General features: G+C 42.8%; 1 protein-coding gene and 1 pseudogene across 1 annotated transcript in view; both read right to left on the minus strand.

The window, feature by feature from the left end:
- LOC145414437 (protein CEPU-1-like) overlaps positions 1-22770 on the minus strand; it is a 508144-nt gene that overhangs the window by 218914 nt on the left and 266460 nt on the right. The window lies entirely within an intron of this gene.
- Positions 21658-21776, minus strand: LOC145414495 (5S ribosomal RNA; annotated as a pseudogene).

Below are 22770 nucleotides of genomic sequence, written 5' to 3' on the forward strand. Positions count from 1 at the left end.
AACACCATCCCAGTGTCTCTGCCAACACATACGACTTGCATACCGCAAGTAAGGTGTTACATCAGAAGCTGGAAGCGGGTAGTCGGTTGGGGGCTATTGAGAAGATGCAGCTTTAGCTAATGTATCTGCTGTCTTGTTGCCCACCACACCATATGAGGGAACCCAGATGTCCACATGACTGCACGATGGCCAAGAAGAAAAAGCCACTCTAAAATTGATGAAACCAATGGATGGAATGCATTAAAAGACTAGTGCGGAGAGAGCACTACGGGAGTCACTAAAAATCACAAAAACAGATTGGGGGAGTGTAATAACAAGAAGGCTACCGCCCCTATTAAGGAAAGGGAAGACAACACCAAAGCCTACGGGTCTTAGACCTGTCAGTATAGACGGGGACAGAACCCTCATGGGTGGAGGCATGTTCTAAAAAGAGACACCTGAGAAGGAAGTGAGCCCATTTTACCAACAACGGACTTACAAAATGTCATACGAGGAAGTAGCCAAATGCCCACACTTGGGATCCGATGTGGACAACTGCCAGTCTCGGAAGAGAGAGGGCTGATAACAGACCATACCCTGTAACCAAAGGGCTTTGGGAAACTAGGACAGGTATCTTAAATAGAAGATCGAGAATCTTGGGAGATAATGGCACAAGAAATTAAGCCCTGGATGCGGTGAAGATGATACCAACACCTCATCATCAATGACTGGCATCGCAAATCCAAGGGGAGTACACCAGCATCCACCAACAAACTTGAAATCATGGATGATCTGAATGCCCCGGTTGCCAGACATACACCAGCATGATGCACAGAATTTAACATCTGGAGATGAGCATCTGTTGCAGATGAGTAGATCTCACACCCGTATTCAAGTTTAGGAAGAATAAAAGACCTATGCAAGAGGAGGAGGGTCAGACAGTCAGCACTCCAAGAGGTATGGGCTAAAACCCTCAAAAGAATCAAAGCTTTAAGACAAGCCGCCTTAACAGAACGAATATGAGGAACCCACGTTAGTCGTCTATCAAACAGAAGACCCAGAAACCGCATCTCTTCCACACAGGATATTCTCTGACCATAGAGATACAAGCCAGAGTCTGGGTGAACCCCCTGAAGATGACAGAAATGCATAGCCATTGTCTGTTAAAGAAAAACAGAAGCAAAGAGACTCTGTCCAGTCAAAAGTTTTATAAAGAGCCAGCTGCAACTTCCTCTCTATCAGAGACATTCTAGATGCAGTGAAGGAAATTGAGAGGTCATCGACATACAGTAAGCCTCGTAAACCATCAGGAAGCACACTGATTATGCTGTTGATGGCCACAGGAAAGAGGGTAACACTAAGGATACTCCCTTGTGGTACTCTATCATCTAGTGCACAAGCATTAGAAAACACTAACACTGAGCCACCCGCAGAGGATTTCAGCACTAGATACTTTGAAAAACTGACTTGCACCATGTTTTCTAGGCCGAACCCCAGAGCCGAACCAGCCTGATGTGACTTCCTCCTTGTCCCACTTAAAAGCTGGGGCAGAGGAGAAAAGTCCCTAGGGGCCTGGAAAGGCTCCAGAGTGGCAGTGAGGAAGCAGGATCCGTTAGAGTTTCCAGGGACAGGTGCCACGTTGTCAACAATGATTTTACTAAAAGATGCCATCAGTGCAAAAACTAACTTCATGCCCCTACTTCTCCACCCACCACGAAGTCTAACAATGAGAGGACGTCTGCCAGGGACAACACCATTGGCGACCCCAGAGGTAGTGGGAATGTATACACAGGTAACCAATGGGGAACCTGGGCAAGGGTGACTCAGGGCGATAGGAGCCACCAGGCACACTTGACCCTAGCCAATGCATGACCAGCCGATTGACCTGGTCAGGCCCAATCAGGCTGCCCATCTAGCCGGAATAAGGGACAAAAGAAGTATACTGCTAGCTGCAGAGCACATAGTGCAGCATCACTCAACCCCTAGGACTCCCATCTCCCAGCATTATGGGATGCCAGGCTCACACGTGGGGAGGCAACAGTCCCGCCCTAGATGGCAAATGGGCAGGGACTAACATCACCAGCAGGCTTCCTCCACCAGTGATATAGAGGGTGCTTGGTCCACGTGGCTGACAAATGCCAAACTCTAAAAGAGTAGGTATGCCTCCAAAGTAGGTGGCACAGCCAACCACACTTCAAGCCCCGCCACCACATCAAGGTGACCCCCAGCAGCGGAAGAGAGAGAGAGAGAGAGAGAGAGAGAATCACATAAATTAGTACTCGTATCCATCATGGGAAGCACCTTGTTGTGGCAGGGGGCATGCATGCCCTGTAAATCTGATAGGCTGTACCAGCAGGGAGCAATTTCCCCCAGACTCAGGAGGACAGGGTTACCCATGCTGAAGGGGCCATCAGTGAGAGGTCAGACTAAAGTTTTCCATATCCATGGCCTTGTGGATTATCCTTGGATGGGTTAAGATTAAGGGAGTAAACTCCAAATGAAACCTCTGTGATTGGAATCCAACAAAAGGTGAGGCTCAACAGAAAGAGCTCACAGTGGACTCCTGCAACCCTAATCAACAGATGGTTGTAGTGAATCTTCATGCCACTACCACTGAATGAGAAGGAAGAAGTCATGTGGTGGTAAAGACTGCACACCCACACCATCACATCAAGTTCATTCACTGCACAAGCCCTTTGCAATACTCACCTCCCATTTCATCATTCACCAAAACGCCCAATAAGTTGAGTGACAGTGACAGTTTTCACGTGGCTGGATTCGCTAGCCCAAGTCTTGCACATAGGCGGCATTGGCCCAGTGGTCGCCAGCTTGATGGCATAGGAGCAGGTTCTGCCTTTGGCAGCCTCCAGTGCAACTAAGCAACCGGAAACGGATGTTCAACTGCATACCCCTGATGGAGGGGTCAAGAAATGGTAACCTAAACTTCTGCTGCTCTGCACCACCCGGGCAGATAATGGTGTCTGTCAAGGCATCCCACACTGCGGTAGAAAAACCAAAAGAACCTCTCTGACTCTTGCTTGATACTGATTATAGCACAAGACTAAGGTATCAACACGAGACCATGCTGTAGAACTGCCCTTATTTCCCATGAACTGAGAATATATCAAATTGATATTGTTTCCTTATCTGAGACTCGCCTATCAGAAGAGAGCAACATAACAGATGCAGAAAGGTACACCTATTTCTGGAGACGATATCCAGATTATTTAAGAAGAAACCATGGCATTGGCTTTGCCAACCGAAGCAACCTTCTACAGAATATCCAAGGAACGCCTGTGGGTATATCAGAGAGGCTGATGTCTTGGCACATGCCACTCCCTAAAGGTCAGTATGGAACACTCATCAGTGCCTATGTCCCAGAACTTGATTCGGGGGGCACTGTTACCTTTTGGGTGCTATCATTCGCTCAATACCACTTAATGACAAACTAATCCAGCTTGGAGATTATAATGCCAAAGTAGGAAAAGATAATCACCTCTGTCAAGGCATTGTAGGCTGCCTTACTCTTATAACAGAGTCTAGTTATCACCAACAAAACTTTTCAACTTACAAATTAACACAAGACCACATGGATACACCCATGCTCTAGATATTTGCAACGAATTGACCATCTTACTGTAAGACAGTGAGATCGAAGAGAAGTTATTATAACCCGAGCTATGAGGGATGCTGAATTCTCAGCAACCCATAACCTTATAGTCACCAAACTGAAATTAGTCATACACCCATAAATGTGCCTCAGACCATCTATCAAGATACCAAATTGTAGTTGTTTAAAGGATGTGGCAACCTGTTTCACCTTCCATAGCACTATTACAGGCAAGCTCTCTCAATGTCCACCACTTGATCCAAACAACAATACTGTACAACAAACCCATGGCTGAACATTAAGAAACTGATCCAAAGCACTGAAGAAGAAACACTAGGCTTCCCCACTTGATGCCATAAAGTCTGGTTTGATGAAAATGATGGGGCATACATGAATTTTTGCAATGAAGAGCTGAGCACAAAACAACAGGTTGGCTCATTGTAGCCCGGCAATGCTATAAACTGAATTCCAGAAAATCAGAAGTGAAACCCGAGTAAACCACTTGACATGGAGAACAAGCCTCTTTCAGAGAGACTATAGTCCACTTCGTCACAACCTATCTGAAAAAGTAAAGGAGTTAAAAAGGATTTAAAATTTCATAAATAGAAAAGTGGTCATAAGTCGGCCATCTTGGTTACTTTAAAAATTTTGAAAAGACAGGCATCAACCTCCTATATGGCCCTACAGCAGAGGTGTCAGACTGGTGGCCTGCAGGCCACATGTGACCCTCGAAGAGGAAATGATAGGCCCACTATGACTTAAGATAAAATGAGAAATAAAAAACAGACAATCCCATAAAGATTGTCATATGATCAAGTGAACAAATATTACAGCACTGTTAGGAAATATTTATTGATAATTTGTTTGATAAAAATACCATTTGAAAAATCTACTGGTGAAAAAATGTCACTAAACATTTATTATCAATGACTAGAAGCAGAAGCCAATGTCACTGCAAGGGTTAGAAGGTGTACTGAACTTCCCCAAACATTTGAATAGGCTGTGGCTCAGCCGTATTAGCCTATATATTACACCAGTATTATTTTCATTCAACAAGTTTCCAATTTTATAATTGCAAATATAAAATTTGCCTGCACTTTAAAGTAATAATGTATAGAACAGTGTGCAAATATAGTTCACTAATCTGATGGAAATCTGTAAACAGTATTCCCTAGTTTGTTAAATTCGGACAAAGTATAAAATGTAAACATGGTAAACACGCGATCTAGGCTCCCAAGGACACATGTACTGAACCACAGTTCTGGCAAGTTGATGTTTGCCTAACCGGTATTATCCTGTTGTTTCCACATTTATTTGACATCAGTGGTTATTGTAGCTTATTGTGCATGGGAATAAAAGTTGTTAGAGAAAATAGTTACCAAGTGAAACTGCTTATAAGGGATGTTTACAGTCTGTCACAGTATTACATGTAATTAATTAACTGCACTTCCATTACAAAAACTTAGGAATGGTAATGTATATCTCACTTCACTATGTACTTCTTTTATTTACCTACAATGATTTCGATAAGGTTAGGTAGACTTGGCCCCTCAGACGATCAACAGAACTTAATGTAGCCCTTAGGAAGAACTGAGTTTGACACCACTGACCCACAATCATACAAAATAAGAGAAAATTCCAACAGATTGTTTCTGAGATGTAGCATGGAATGGCTGAATGGATGCCGTACAGACAGCCAAAAATAGAAAATTGGTCATAAATTGGATATTTTGATTTTTCAAAATTCGAAAAATGGACATAAACCTCCTATATGGCCATATAGTCACACAAAATATAAGAAAATTCCAACAAATGGTTTCTGAGGCACTGCGAGGAACAGACGAACGGATGGCACATGATTGGACGGACATGACCTAACCGAAACGAAGTGTAGTAACAAATGGTGGAATGAACATGCAGAAGGGTTGCAAAACTGGCCGATATTAAAGACAACCATGGGTTCTACAAGTCCATTAAAACAATCTATGGGCAATCCAAACATAAAGTGACCAGATTTATTTGGAGCTAAAAGTGGGACACTATCTCCCCTCCCCCACACATGCGCATCTGTGTATATATAATTATATATATATATATATATATATTGTCACTGGCGTAGTTACCCCAGTAGCGAATGGGTGAAATAGAAACAGGATGATAATGAAAGGAGAGGGAAGCGAGCCGTTAAGAAAACATTATTTCTTTTCACTTATCAGTTTTGAGCCTGTAAGGGTAAAACCAAGCGGTCACTTTTGCCTTCTCAACTGATAAGACACCAGTTGTTTTTCTCACAAATTATGCAGAAAGTTCCTCTTGTCCTTGAACTGTGGGTGTGACATAAGGTGGGAGGAGCAAAGTAGGGATGTTTGCCAATTAGAAGCCTAAATGGCTTCACGTTCTTGATGGCACGCAATTGGTTCTGTCTGAAGTGTATGAGGCCCTCATTGGTAGCAGGTGGCTCTATTGTTTCTGTATGGGCAGAGATTATTTTTAAGACAGCCTAGTGGTTAATTTAATTAGCTGAGAAAGGCAGAGTAAGTCACCTTTATAAGTTCCAGGAAAGTGTGAAGAGACAGATTGTTATCTCATTTTGTACAAACACCCCTGTACACATTTTGTCATTTGTACACTTTTGTACACATTTACTGTCACGGTACACTTTTGTAACATTGTGTTGCACTTTTCCCCAACACTACTCAATACGTGACTTTGATTACAAAACACACTGTTTGTGTACAATTTCCCATTTATGGTTCACTCCTCCATTTACACTAGTGTGTGATTTATATCTGGATTTAACCTTCGAAGTCTCCACGTTTCCTCGAGCTTTGTGAGTACTTAGCCTCCACTGAGTGTATTCTGGTTAGGTAAGAAATAACTTGTTTTATATTTGTATCCTGAGACCTATATGAATCCTCCCTTTTGTAAAACGAACCCTGGTTTCTTCTTTGGTTGTGTATGTTATAGTGTACAGTAAAGTTAAGTTAGTTTTCTTAAACTTTATCTTATCCCTTTTGGTGCTTAATTAAGGGTTAAGAGTGCACCGTAATATACACCCCCATAACACTATCTATCTATCTATCTATCTATCTATATCTATCTATCTATCTATCTATCTATCTATATATATATATATATATATATATATATATATATATATATATATATTCACTTACGTGAGTGACAACAACGGCTCCTGCATTACTCTCACCCTGAGGCTGCTAATCAAATACTAACGACTCATGCGAACTCCGAACATACTGTACGGTACTGTGAATGGGCCGACCAAAGTTACCAACTAGTGAGTATTACAGATTTTATATTAATAATTCAGTACTTCATTTGGTTAGGTTTATGCATAATTTTTCTAATTCATCATGTTTTCATAAAATAAGGTCATGCTATATCTTACGTAATAGTATTTTTCTAAAAGCGGGACACTGACAATAATTTGCTCAAAAAGCGGGACATTCTAGTCACAATTAGGAAAGCGGGACAGACGTCCAAAAAGCGGGACTGTCCCGCCTAAAAGCAGGACTCTGGTCACCTTATCCAAACACAACACATACCCTGTTCGATCAGACAAAGTAAAGGTCCCGAAAGATAAGCGAGCAATCCTAGAAAGGTGGGCACAACACTTTAACACTTTGCTGAATCAAAGAAACGTGGTGGAGCACAATATCCATGATAAAATCCCAAATACCTCACAAACAGTTGATCTCGATGTCCAACCTACACTTCCAGAAACTATTCAGGCCATATGATCTCTAGTGAATAACAAAAGTCCGGGCTCTAATAGCATACCATCTGAACTAATCAAAGAGGGTGGTCAGTTACTTAACCAGTGCCTCCATAATCACATACTGACTACCTGGAACCAAGAACAAGTTCCATCTAAACTGCCTACTTCTGATTTTGTAGCAATCTACAAGAAGAAATAGGACCTCTCAAACTGTGACTACAGCAGAGGCATCTCCTTCCTTATTAATGCTAGTAAAGTACTAGACTAGATAATGTCATCCCCTGACAAAATATTTTACTGAGTCAACACGTCCTGGAACACAATATGGATTTCAGAAGGAAAGAAGTATTTGTGATATGATCATTATTGCCCTGCACAAAAAGAGGAGATGCCATGAGCAGAACTATGAATTGTATATTGCATTCTTTGATCTTGCAAAAGCATTTGACACTGCTAACAAAGAAATATTATGGTATGTATTTTTTTTTTCTTAATTTGGAGTTCCAAACAAATTTCTTACAATCCTAAAGAACCTGCATGACAACATGAGATAATAATATCTCAGAGAAACAACGCAGCAGAGCCTTTTTGCATTTCAGATAAACAGCACAAATATAAAACATATAGAGAATTTTACCTTCCTTGGAAGTGTGCTCACAGAAAAACATATCACCGATCCAAAAGTTTTTTGCACAAATCAACCATGCGTCAGTCTCTTTTGGGTGTCTCAGATCCATTCTTTGAAAGAATCGAGACAAAGGTATCAGTATATATAGATGTGTGCCTCTCCATCCTCTTACATGGTGCTGACTCAAACAGTTTGAGTCTTTTCCATTTGATGCTTACACTGCATTCTAGAACTCACATGTTAGGATAAAGTCCCACTCTCACAATTTCTCCACTGGACAAAATCAAAACCAATATAGAAAACATACTGGCTAAAAAACAACTTAGATGGGTTGGACACTTGTTCCACTTGGTTCTGTATGTTCAACTCCCTGAAGTTGGTCATAACAAAAAAAAAAAAAAAAGATATAAAGATCATATAAGGACAACCCTCAAGAAATGCAAGATCATACCAAAAGATCACAAAGTCAGTGCCACTGATAGAAACCAATGGTGACCCCTCTGTAACGAGTCATTCATTACAAAGAAAATCGGAACCTGGCCAGAGAACATCATAGACAATGGAGGCACAACCAAAACAGAGTCCCAGCAAACATGGACTTGACATGGCAACTGTGTGGCAGAGTTTGCGGATCCAGAATTGGTCTGCACGGTCACACATGTTGGCATAAAATACTGAGAAACACACCATCTTAGTGATTAAACTAGTCGTCGTCTTTTGTAGTAGAAGAGCAGTTGTAAACCAAGCGAATTCATCTCCATGAAGTGAGAAGGCTCGGAAGGCCAGTGAATGAAGGCATAGGTCATCTCTGGGTACCCTGATTTGAGTTCTGTTTGTATTTCCCTTTTTCTGGTTCCTGGATTCTACCTATCATTGTTATGTTAGTGAGGAACTAGGTGTTGTTTATCTGCTGCTGCCGAGGAAGATAATGATGAGAAGGAGGTGCAGAAAGAAGAGGAATAATGATGACGATGACGACGGTGACAACAATAAAAATGATTTGGGTGATGATAATGACTGTTAATGACGACAGTAATATCAGTAGAGGCACAAATGATAATAATATTAAAGTGATGCTAATCGTGTTTCATCTCTTTTATCCCAACCATACCCTCCACCCTACTACCAGCAATAACAGGCCATTCATTCTCTCATTTACTTGTGAGTCTCCTGATTCTTAATACCTGTTGCGTGTGTGTGTGTGTGTGTGTGTGTGTGTGTGTGTGTGTGTGTGTGTGTGTGTGTGTGTGTGTGTGTGTGTGTGTGTGTGTGTGTGTGTGTGTGTGTGTGTGTGTGTGTGTGTGTGTGTGTGTGTGTGTGTGTGTGTGTGTGTGTGTGTGTTTCTGTGGTTTTTGGTGCGGTGGTTGGTGTGGATGTTACTTTGAAAGAAGGTGTGAATGTAATTATGACGGTTGAAAGAGGAAGGGTGTGGGATAATTGTCGGTGGGGATGTGGTCCTGGGAGTAGCTGTGGGTGCAGGTGTGAGTGTGGCTTAGTGTTGCTGCAGATGAAGCCGTAGATGTGGTAGATGTGGTTATAATTGTGAAAGTGGTTGTATTAACGGTTGTAGCTGGGGCTGTGGTCAAGTGTGCTATAACTTTCGTTGTGTGTGTATGTGGGATGGCGTCTTGAGTTTCGACAAGGTTTGCTAGCAGCCAATGGGGATCTCAAGAATGCATTTGACTCAGTAAATTTGGAGATACTATGGGAACTTGTGCAACTCTGTGGGATCCCCGCAGGGATAATTCAACTGACCGCTGACTTATACTCAAACACTAGGAATGCTGTCAGGTGTGCAGGGGAGGGGGGGACATGCAACTTCTTCCCAATCAGTTCTGGTGTAAGAAAAGTGTGGAGGCAAGGACGTGTCCTTGCCTCCACACTTTTCAACATATTTATGGATTGGGTACTGGATAGGGCTGAAAGTCAATATCACTGTGGGGTATCAACTGGCATTTTCAGGGTTACCAACCTTGACTTTGCTGATGATGCAGTTATCCTAACGGATCCACTGTAGATACTACTGAGTGCCCTTGAGGATTTTCAGGAGAATGCAAAACCATTGGGAGTAAATGTTTCTTGGACCAAGACCAAGGTCTATGAATCTGGTGGTTTGTTAGATGAAGCAGTTCAGTCTGCCTAAGCATGTGATGAGGATAGAGAAGTCTTGGAATGATTAATTTATCTTGGTAGTGTGGCCCATAATAATGGAAGATCAGACAATAAGATCTCTTGTTGCATTGGTCTGGCCTATGGGGTCATGGATTCACTCAGGTTGGGTATTTGGCACTGTTGTTATTTGTGTAGAAAGACAAAAGCTCGCATCTTCAAAGTGCCGGTGGTTCATGTCTTACTTCATGGCTGTGAGACATGGACATTAAATAGTGACTTGGAGCAGTGAATTGACCCATTTGGTACTAAATGTCTTTGCAGGATCATAGGATATCACTGGTACAACCGGGTGTGTAACGAGCAACTATTCTGTGAGACTGAATCGAGGCCTATTACCCATATAATACGTCAAAACCAACTCCAGCTAGTTGAGCGGCATAGCTAAGTTTTCATAACAATTATGTATTTAATAATGAAAGCGCCAAATTTGGCACAACGATGGAGTAATGGCATATAAAATTTTCAGACATGGAACCACTCGGTACTGGATTTGAGTGGTCACTTTAAATCAGGGGCAGATCCAGGAAAAAAATTCATATTTCATCACTTTACTCTCTTAGTCCTGTGAGACCGTCTAATACTGCGAAGCATACGGAAGTAATATGCTATAGGAAAAAAGAAAGGGGAATTCAAAGGCATTCGATGAACACATAACATGTCAACAGGCGGTCAGCCAAAATAATTTTTTTATTTAATGTGCTACTGTGACATAATAAACAATGTGCTATTGTGTTTTTGTGTTATATAATTAATGTGCTCAATGTGTTATTGTGACATAATAATTCTAATTAGTTCGTTTCTCTTGTTTCAGGGGTATTGAGTTTATGGACAACTGTGTGCTGGAAGCCAATCAACTTAGTGGCAACAGTCATGTCGAATGAGTTCAAGCTCGTTGATGTTGGCAGCTTAGACATCCCAAGAACCCCCGCATCAGTCAACTGGGAACTCTGTATGCTATGTCTAGATAGGAAATCAGAGCCACTAATATGCCCAGCTGCATTCAATAGGCATGATGGTGGAGCAGGATACAAATCGCTTGCTGACAATTTATTGGCTTTCAATGAACTGGGAGAATTGTAGGTGTGAACACTGAAGGTCTTGATGAAGGTGAGGGCATCGAACGTACGCTGATCACACGCCCAGCGAAGTGGCATAAATCCTTGCGAGTTAGATACAACAAGATGCAACGTGCTCATAAGAGAAAGGAGTCTTCAGGCCAGGAGGCTGGTTCAGGCACTTCAATAAGCTCAACAAAGCATACTAGATCTAACACCATACGTGTAGACAGCATGACATTTGCACTGTGCTTTTTCTGCCTCCAGGAACTTGGACAACAGTATCACCAGGCACAGACTCTTGGAGTGGACAAACATGTGTGCCAAGCTGCATAGCTGTTGGAGGACACAGCACTGCTGGCCCAACTGACTGAAGGGAACATGGTGGCTAGGGAAGCCTAGTATCACAAAAGATGTCTGACATCCCTATACAACAGAGCCAGACCTGTATCAGAAACTGAAAAACGGGAGACAACCTATGAGACGGTTGTGTCATCAGTGGTGTTAGCCGAGTTACTTTCATACATCGAAGGCACCATTGTTGACAATATCAGTGCACCTGTTTTCAAGTTGTCAGACTTGTTCAAGCTCAATACTCAGTGAATGGAAGAACATGGCATAAAGCTGAACCAAAGAGTGCACAGCACCCAACTATAGGAACGTATATTAGCCCAGTTCCCGAATACACAGGAACATAACATGGGACGTGACATTCTCCTAGCCTTCGAAGATGACATAGGAAATGATCTAGCAATGGCATGTGAATATGTTCACGACAATGGTGCTGTACATCTGTTATGAGCTGCACAAATTTTGAGAAGGACTATGCTCACAGAATGGCAGGCAATTCACTGGATCCTTTTCTGACAGCTGACAAGAAATCATAGTCTCAACCCTCCTTATGACACTGGTTTCAATGATTCTTGGAGGACCTAGTATCGACTTGCCACAATAACGTTCTGCAGCATCCTTTACCATAGCTCAGCTACTCAAATATAACAGCATCAGGCAGATTAGGAAAGAATCACATGATGTGGCCAAGGCACAGAGTTAAGCAAGAAATGCCATTACCGATATATGTTGGTATGGTGATTCACTCTCACACCAGAAAACGTGAGTTGCTAGACACCATGGCTGGTTTAGGTATGCGCATCTCGTATGACCGAGTTCTCATAATCTCTGCAGAAATGAATGATACTGTTTGTGAATGATTTCAGTAGGAGAAGGTGGTCTGCCCATCAAACCTCCATGAAAGAGTTTTCGCTCCATCTTCTGTAGACAACATTGATCACAATCCCAGCTCCATCACAGCACAGGATTCCTTCCATGGGACAGCTGTCTCCCTTAAGCAACACCCTATCCACACAGGGCAGGACAGAGACAGGGGCATTGCGATCATCGGAGGTACACTCGGTAAAAAAAGTATCGGTGCACAACATTGACGAAACATTTTGGATCACGGTACGAAGGTCTCTGAATTATTTGTGTCTGACGTGTTGGGAGGTGTCATATAACGTCATCTGAGGTATCCCCTCGCTAAAATATAAATAAACATTCTGAACCTACTACAGCCAGGCATAACAAGTTACCAACCCTCTCACACAGCCAGCACATGAGTGAATATTTTTGGAAGACATCAAACCCTATATGCACCGATACTTTTTTTAAAGAGTGTACATACAGTATAAAAACCATTGGCAAACTCCGCTACAGTACACTGAGGTTCAGCCGGTCACATCTTATGGCAAGAATCCCTATGTTCCATATGGAATCAAACGTTTGCTGCACAGAAACTTTGACCGTGACAAGGTGGACAAGGAGATACTGTGGCTCGAGTCAGTGAGACAGCTGTACATTAGAAATGATGAGGGAATTCCAAAAGCCGTCTCAGGGCTGCACACCATGTCTGTAATCAGCCAAATGAGAACTTGGTGATCACTCCTGCAGCTCTGCTACCTCTATTCTATGAATAGGCTCTATCGGTGGAAATGATACGCCATTCACTGGATGTTATCAAAGCTGCAGTCAACCACTTGAATCCAGGTCAAACCCCAGTAATCACCTTGGTCCAACCAGTGTTTGTAATAGCCAAACAGATTCAGTGGAACTGACCCGAAAATTACAGTGATGAGAAATTTGTTATGAATCTGGGTGGTCTCCACATTGAAATGGCGGCTCTGAGGATGGCAGGCAGTTGGTTGCAGGGTAGCGAATGGACAGAAACCATGGTGCAAGCTGATATTGCCAGTCCAGGAACTTCGAACTAATTTTTAAAGGCTACTCACATTACATGCACCGGGCAAGCCGTCAGATAACAACAGCAACCCTAAACATCCTACAGCACAAGGCTTATGGCAAATATACTGAAGATGTCCAAAGTGGTGGCCATGAGCCCCTAGAGTTTGGTGTCTGGTGTTAGCAAAGGGCTGAATGTTGTCCCCAGTTTCTGTACTGGGCAACCACTCTCAGCCTAGAGCTCAGTATCTTTATGTTTGTTAGATCTTTATGAGAAAAGGTGTAGAGGTGGCAAAGGTAGATGAATTCAAATACTTAGGGTCAACTGTACAAAGTAACGGAGAGTGTGGTAGAGAGGTAAAAAAGAGAGTGCAGGCGGGATTGAGTGGGTGGAGCAAGGTGACAAGAGTGATCTGTGACAGAAGGGTCTCTGCAGAAATGAAAGGGAAAGTTTATAAGACTGTAGTAAGGCAAGCCATGTTGTACGGAATGGAGACAGTACCACTGACAAAAAGACAGGAGGCACAGTTGGAGGTAGCAGAATTGAAGATGTTGCGTTTTTCACTAGGAGTGACGAGGTTGGACAAAATTAGAAATGAACATATTAGAGGGACAGCGCACATAAGTCAGTTTGGGGACAAAGCTAGAGAGGCAAGACTGAGATGGTTTGGACATGTGCGGAGGAAGGATGAGAAGTATGTCGGGAGGAGGATGCTGGAAATGGAGTTACCAGGCAGGAGAAAGAGAAGGTGTATGGATATAGTGAAGGAGGACGTGCGAGTGGTAGGTGTAAGAGAAGAAGATGCAGAAGACAGAGTAAGATGGAGATGGGTGATCCGCTATGGCGACCCCTAAGGGGAGAGCCGAAAGGAGAAGAAGAAGAATATCATTATGAGAATCAAACTTCTCCCTATGCATGGATGCTCTTGCTGAACTATGTCAGTGGTTCTTCGTTCTGGATCATACTCATTATTTTTGGTGAGTTCCAATTCACCTGAAGGACATAACGAGCTCTGAGACAAGCATCCTACTGTGGCTGCAAAGTTTCAAGCTGGGCATTTCACTGCAAAAAAGACAGCCTGCCATTTTTCTGTAATGGCACTAGACCAGGCCCTTGAGCTGAAGAGTACCTGCATAGAAGGTGATGGCAGTGCAGTCGGTTTGAATGGAAACCCTAGTGAACTTCGATGGTGGATATTTGCGGGTCCAGAAGTAGCACGGGTCATTGCTGAATTTGAATTATTGCAGAAAGCTGAGCAAACCAAGGCTAACTTCCACCATCTTGAATAAACCAACACGATGCAGGACAAGTTTCTTCAGGATGTGAAAGCACTTACACTTGTCATGGAAGAAATGGGAAACCCATCTGAAGAAGAAATTACTGACCTAATGGTTCTTCATACAAAGGGAATCTTGTGTTTAGAAGCCGCAAAGAGTGGGGAAAATGTTGTCAAGCTTGGACGAGAACAATTCCATTCATATGTAAGAAAACACCTTGAAGACAAGTCTAAGCCCATTGGTGACACTATTAAGCGGAACAAGCTAACACTATTCAGTTCTACGAAATCCAAGTCTCCAACTAGCAGTAAGCAGCAACTAACCTTCGCAAAAGACGACTGTGGACTCTTCTCCAGGTTCTGCATAGCCTGTCAGAGAAGAGAGGGTGATTTGGATGAATTCTTCAAGCATGAAAACTGCACATATCAACCAGCACTCTCCAGTAATGGGAAACTCTCCTTCAACAAGAAGGCCGACTTACTCACATCCCTTGAACAGCTTGTTAACAAGATCACTCATGTTCTACATGTCACCACATTTATACTCGATTGATCTGCCATTGTGGAACTGTTGAAGTCAGGAGGCAGTAGGACTTTTCAAGAATACAGCACAGCTGTATTCATTCCCTAAGTTGAATCACAGCTCGAATAACGATCTCGACTTCACCTGGTATGGGATTACTACCTGAAATCTGGGAGCCAAAAAGTAAGATGCAACCATGGCAAGGGCATTCGAAGACACGTCACTGCCTCTGGTCCTCTCCCTAGCAGGTGGTAAAAATTTTTCCAGAACAGTGACAATAAAAAGGAACTCTTCAATTTCTTAGAAACAGGTGCTCAGTGTTCCATCCTGGAAGGTCACAACCAACTTGGCACCATGCAGCCACGAAGAGGCCGACATTAGGATGATGGTTCTTTCATGCAGCTGATGCCTTGGAATGTGGTCATTGGCGAATACTCATTCGTTTTTTTTTTTAATGCGAGGAAGAAGGAACCAAAGGCTTAGCCCGCAAAATGTTCCTTCCAAGAAAAAAACGTAAACAGTACAAAAGAGAGCCAAATTCAAGATCTATACATTTCAAGATGCCTGGACACACTGCTTTTGAAAGACTGGAGATCATAGGAAGTAGGAAATACAGACAGAGGAAGACAGTACCAGAGTTGACCTGTTGCATAAATGAAGGACTGGGAATAACTGTTAACTCTTGCATTAGAGAGTTGGACAGAAAGAGGAAGAAAGTTTGTTACTAGACGGGTGCTATGCACCCATCATAGAGGTGGAGAGATGGAAACAGACACTTCAGAGGAGCAGTGACCATTGAATAGCGACAGAAAAGAGATAAAGAGGCAACAGTGCGGCAAAGAGAAAGGGGTTGAAGGGAACTGGTAAGAGAAGGAGAGTTAATGAGACAAATAGCCTTTGACTCCACCCTATTGAGAAGAGCTGTATGTGGGGAGCCTCCCCACACATGAGAGTTGTACTCTAAATAGGGGCGAATAAAACCCGTGTATAAAGTCAACACCTGTGCAGGGGTAAAGAAAGCATGGAGTCGACTTAGCATACCTAATCTCTTGGAAGCAGATTTTACAAGAGATGCAATAGGATCCTTCCAAGATAAGTCCCGTGTGAATGAAACCCCAAGCATGTTCAAGGATGATGCAGGACTGAGCTGAATATTATTAAGCATTAGTGGGTACTACTGTGGAATATTTTGACGGGTTGATAGGTGTAAAAGCTGAGGCTTTGATGCATTAAAAACAAGATTAGTCTTACCCCAATCAGAGATACGAGCCAAGTCAGACATTAGGTGTGCCATAGCCTCATCCCTTGTTTGTTGAAGTAACTGCTGAAATGGATGTTGCAGAAACCGAATGGAAAGGTGAAGGGCAGAATCATCATCGTACGAGTGGATAGGATTAGATGTACAGCTTAGAAGATCATTGATATATAAAAGGAAGAGAGTTGGTGATAGGTCAGAGCCCTGAGGAACACCACTGTTGACAGATCTAGGAGAAGAACGATGACAGCAGCTATAAAACGACCAGAAAGGAAGCTATAAATGAAGGCACAGACAGAAGGATAGAAACCGTAAGAGGGCAGTTTGGAAATTTAAGATTCATGCCACACGCAATCGACCAGGAGTCTGAAAGTTAGGTGAGAAGTTAGCCAGTGGAGCGACTTTGACGGAACCCATACTGACAATTAGAAACAAGGTTGGGATAGGAAAGATGCTTTTAAACTTTTCTGTTAAGAATAGACTCGAAAACTTTGGAGACACAGGATGTTAAAGCAATTGGACGATAGTTAGAGGGTTGGGAATGGTCACCCTTCTTTGAGACTGGCTGAATGAGAGCAAACTTCCAGCAAGAAGGAAAGGTATAAGTTGAAAGACTAAGGCAGGGTGTAAGCACAGAAGCACAGTTCTTGAGGACAATAGGAGGGACTCCATCAAGCCCATATGCCTTGTTAGTATTGAGTCCAATGATGGCAGAAAATACATCAGCTGTAGAAATTTTAATGTCAGCCATGAGGAAGTCAGAGGGGGGAAGTGATGGAATCAGCCATGAGGAAGTCAGAGGGGATAAGTGTTGGAGGAAGAGCACTGGAACCATCTAAGGTGGATTTGGATAAGAAAGTCTGAGCGAAGAGATCTGCTTTATCAGTAGAAGAAATAGCTACAGAGCCATCAGAGTAGAGAAGAGAAGGGAAGGATGATGAGGTAATGTTGTTAGAAAGTTTTTTGACAAGGTGCCTGAAGGATCGGGAAGAATTCGAGTTGGAGAGTTGAGAGCATTTAGTACGGATGAAATCAATTTTAGATGAGAGAAGAGCGGACTTAGCATGATTCTGGGCAGAAATATAAAATAGATGTGATACAGAGGTGGGTTAGCTTCGGTACCTTTTATAAGTCCTCTCCTTTTTGCATGGTATGGGTGTGCCATTTTCCCTTTTTTTTTTTTTTTTTTTTTTAAGGAATTGTACAGTAGTGTGTACTGTGCATGTAGATTGGTGTTGATAGAGAAACTTGTATTGGAGAGCATGCTGGCCTGCATTCTATGTTACCAAAACACTGAGAGCAGGCCAGTGTCGATACAGATGTTGTCATCCTTGCAGTTGCTCTAGCGAATGAACGGAGCGAAGTACTAGATGATCTATGGCTTACTTCTGTCATGGGAAAGAATTGATGTTGCATAGCAGCACATCAGATCGCAAAGGCCCTGGGTTCTGAGAAGTCGAGAGCTCTTCCAGTGTTTCACACAGTAACGGTCTGCAACATGGTCTCTACATTTGCAGGTGACAGCAAGAAGGCAGCCTGGGCCACATGGAATGCATTTCCGGAAGTGACAACCGCCTTCCCCAGTCAAGTGAGCTGCCTGATGGTGTCCTGTCGACACTGGAGAGACTCATCGTGCTGCTCTCTGATTGTACGAGCACATGCTGCGACGTGAACATGTTGAGAAAGAGTTTTCAAGAAAATCAAGATCACTGGACGATCTTCCACCAACACTAGCAGCTCTGGAGAAGCACATAAAGAAGGCTGCTTGTCAGGCTGGACATGTCCGGGGACAGGCCGCAATAGTGTTTGTCAGTCTGCCATCACCATGTGACTGGGGTTGGATGAAGTAGGTTGTTGAACTGGAACCAGTCTGGACAATACTCTCTGAAGTATCAAAGTCATGCCGCGAGCTCATCTCTTGCGGCTGCAGAAAACACTGTGGTGGTAAGTGTAGATGCAAAAAAGCTGCATTTAAATGCACTGGACTTTATGCATCTGAAGGTGGCTGTTAAGGCCAAATATCTACTGAGACTCGGCCTCAAGAGCCGAATGTTCATAAAACTGTTTTCAAGTTTTGGGAGTTTAGAAAATTTGTATGTTAATTTTCCAGTTACATGTTTTTACTTGTCTTTTTCATTGTAATAAACTTCGGAAACTAATACAAATGATAATTGTAACCCGGATTATGTATAGTGATGCACTGGAATGAAATATACAACCGTAAAAACAGAAATATATAGTTTAGCGTATCCTGAACGGCGGCTATCTTGAAATTCAATTTGGCACCCACAGAGGTTGCGTTTCTTGTGGTTCCATGTCTGCAAATATTCACCACATACTACTCTATATCTGTGCTAAAGTTAATGCTTTCATCATAAAATGCACTACTGTTTGCCTTTGCCACTGCACTATATGGGCAAATGGCCTGCTTTCCTGAGGCTTATCCTGCTCACAGGGTGATCTCTGAACGAGTTAGCCCACGATGGAGGAGGCCAAGGGAAGGCCACGTAACTCATGACTGGAGCAGGTCGATCAATCCTGTCGGGAGATACTTAGAGGGGGAAGAGTCGCTGCCTGGAGGGTTGCACAACTGGATCTGCATGGGTGGAGTCTGAAGGTGAGTGCGGTTATGCGCTGCGTGGCGTTAGCCCCTTCTTGGTTGATTGTGTGTAGTCTATGTGTGTGTATGTTAATGGAAGAAGAAAAGAAGGGGAAGAAGAAAAGAACTGGAGGAAGAAGATAGAAAGAGACAGAGCAAGTGAGAGCCAAATTCAAGATCAATTCTGTTCCAGATATTTGGGCACATTGTATTTAAAAGGCTGGGCTCATAGGTAAAGGAAAATACAGGGGAATAACTTCCAAAGTTGGCCTGTTGCATACAAGAACGACAAAGAGTATCGGTTAACTCTTGCACTAAAAAAATTACGGAAGAGGGGTGACAGTGTGCTAACAGACGGGTACTACAAGCCTGGTGTTGTGAAGGAGGAATGCATACAGACGGTTCGGAAGGGCATTGACCATTGCCATTTAGGTAGCGATAGTGAAGAGATAAAGAATAATGCTGCGTGGTAGAGAGAGAGAGAGAGAGAGAGAGAGGGGGGGAGGGTAAGGTATTCTTAAAGGGGAAGGGAGTTGATAAGACGCAAAGCATTTGACTCCACGCTGTTTGAAAAGTTGCGTGTGGGGTGGTCCTCCACACGAGAGTTGTATTCCACGCAGGGAATAAGACCGCATAAAGTCAATGGCAGTGCGGGGGTAAAGAAGGGACAGGGTTTGCTTAGCACACCCAATCGTTTGGATGCAGACTTTGCTAGTGAGGTAATGTCATCTTTTCATGATTGGTCCTGAGAAAAGGAAACCCCAGGAATACTGAAAGACGAAGGAGTAAACTATATACTGTTGAATATTAAGTGATACTCCTGTGGAAGATTTTGCCAGGTCGGAAGACGTAGCTAAAGACAGGACAATTGATGATGGCACCGATAAAGGAGTAAATCGTAATACGGCAGTTGGAAATTATAGGGCAGGGTGGGCACAGAGAAGAAAGTTATGGTGAGAGTGAGAAAAGCGAAGCTGAAGGGAGAAATGTACGTGGAAAAAAGAGGGGTGGTTTAAGCTGAGGCTGAAGGAGAAAGATTAAACAGGGAGGAAAGTGGAGGGAAGAGTGGCTGGGGGAGGAAAGGTATGAAGATGGAATGAGAACCCTGACTTTAAAAAATAATGTAAGGTGAGAGAAAAAGAGGTAAAGCAGGAAGTGGAAAGGAAAGATATTGGAGCGACGAGGACAGGAGTGTACACAGAAAAGGGTAAATATTTAGACAAAAGAAGTTTGAACTGAGAGAGAGAGAGAGAGAGAGAGAGGAAAGTTGACATGTCAGTGGAGAGAAAAGATACAGTTCAGGGTGAGAATGAAAAGGTAAAGGACCGTAAGTAGCAAATTGGAATTAGATTAACGCAGGGTGAAAGTGAAAAGATGTTTAGCGTGAAAGTGGAAAGAAGAGAGGACTAAGGGGGAAAGGAATGAAAGTGAAGATAGGAAAGTGTGTGTGTGTGTGTGTGTGTGTGTGTGTGTGTGTGTGTATGTGTGTGTGTGTGTGTGTGTGTGTGTGTGTGTGTGTGACAGACAGATAGACAGACAGACAGAAAGACAGACAAATAGAATGACAGACTGGAGGCATAAAAGAATGGAAATGGAGCAAGCAATGCGTATGAAGAGGTGACAGAAGGGTGATGGTGGAAGGGAGAGAAGTTGGCGACGGAGAAACAATGTGGAAAGGGTACTATTGGCAGCGTATGAGACTGGATGTAATTAAACGCGGACTAGAGAACGGGGAAAGTGAAGTGTGGAGGCAGAAACGGAGTGGGAGATGAAAAGGAATAGGTGGAGAGGGGGGAATCATTAGGGAAAGTAGGAGGCTGCAGGGCGGGTACGATGAACAGGGAGGATGGAAGGGAGAGGAGGGAGTGGTGGGGAACTGAGAAAGAAGGGGGAGCTAAGGTTACGGGATGATGGAAGGGCGTAGATGAATAGAAAGTGAAAGGTTGGAGAGGAGGTGGAGGTAAAGGACGATGATAGAGAATGAAGTTATTGGTGTGTGGGGAGGAAGGTGGGAAGAAGAGAAGATAAGTTAGTGAGGAGGGAATGAATTGCATGGGGTAAGTGGGGTAGAAAATGAGAGGGAATGATAACAGTGAAGAAGGTAGCAATGGTGGTAGATAGAAGGAGTGGGGAATGAATGGGAAATAAATAGCAGATGACAAATTATGTTCCGTGGTAGGAAAAGAAGATAACAAACAATGGTAAGTGGAGAGAGAGAGAGAGAGAGAGAGAGAGAGGGGGGGGGGGAAGAAACCGAATGAGATTGGAGTTCATGTAGAGTGGAGAGGGGCGTAAGGGTTGTTGATAAGGAAAGACTGAAGATGAAACTTAGACACTGACTGTATATTGTGAAATAGTGCAATTTGGACCATCATCAATAATTGTAATTGTACTCGGAGTGGAATTTCTCATATATATATATATATATATATATATATATATATATATATATATATTCATTTTCATTCATTGCCAGACGCCATGCATCCCAAACGGGGTGGCCAAGGGCTTAGAGTTAATTGTTTTACAGGGAGGGGCACTAATCCTCCACCAACCCCACTTGACACGTAGGGAGAACGTTATGCCAACAGCATCTTGTGTTCCCAGGCGGTCATCCATCCAAGTACTAACCAGACCCAACGTTGCTTAACTTCGCTGATCGGACGGGAAGCGGTGTACTCAACGTGACATGGCCGTTTTATTTCTACATAATATTCTATGTTCATCATAAAGCTTCATGAAATGCAACACAGCACTTTGTCTTGTGACAGGTTTTATGCTAGCCATTTGCCAAAATGGAAAGTTTGCATCAAGAGTTAAATATGCAAAAGAACTTGTTATCATTACACTGGCCTGCAAACTTAACAGCGTTCAAGTGTGGGAAATAGAGCAAACCCTCAATATAGCAAACCCCTGTATTGCAAATTTAGGATATAACCAATGGCCAAATCGCGACCGAACCTCCCCCAAATTTTGCAAACAAAGGTTGCTAAATGCGGGGAAAGTTCGGGAATCAGCCTACAGTGACAACAACATCCCTTCCTTATATATATATATATATATATATAGATATATATATATATATATATATATATATATATATATATATATATATATTTGCTTTTTACGTTCATGACTGGAATCGATTCAGTTCAGGAGCGTAAAAAACATTTGTACACACGCGTGTAATGTGTGTTTCCCCTACCTAGAAAGATACTCGTGTTGTGTCTGGGATGGATTAAAACTGCTCTGTCACTTGCCCAGCTGCCTGGGCCTGAACATTAATCCTAATGTGTTGAGATTGAAATATATCTTCCCATGACAGATTTACCTGGTTTATCAAAAAATTCAGGTGACCCAGCTTTTATCACGACGTGGTTTAACGGCATCAGTGCTTGACTATGTAGATGTCTTGGGTTCGATTCCCGGCAAGGAGTGTAAGAAAACATTTGTACACACACGTGTGATGTGTGTTTTTCCAGCATATAACGATGCTCAAGTTGTGTCTGGGATAGATTAAAACTGCTCTGTCACTTGCCGAGTTGTGTCGGGCTGAGCAATAATCCTAATGTGTTATGTCTGAAATATATCCTTCCATAATGAATTTCCCTGGTTCTTCAAAAATTTTAGGTGCTTTAGCTTTTATCACGCCATGGTGTAGTGGCATCAGTGCCTGACCTCTATCTAGATGTCTT

Source organism: Coenobita brevimanus, chromosome 99 (assembly GCF_032717465.1).
Source record: "Coenobita brevimanus isolate Jiangsu-jjx chromosome 99, ASM3271746v2, whole genome shotgun sequence".
Lineage (NCBI taxonomy): Eukaryota > Metazoa > Arthropoda > Malacostraca > Decapoda > Coenobitidae > Coenobita > Coenobita brevimanus.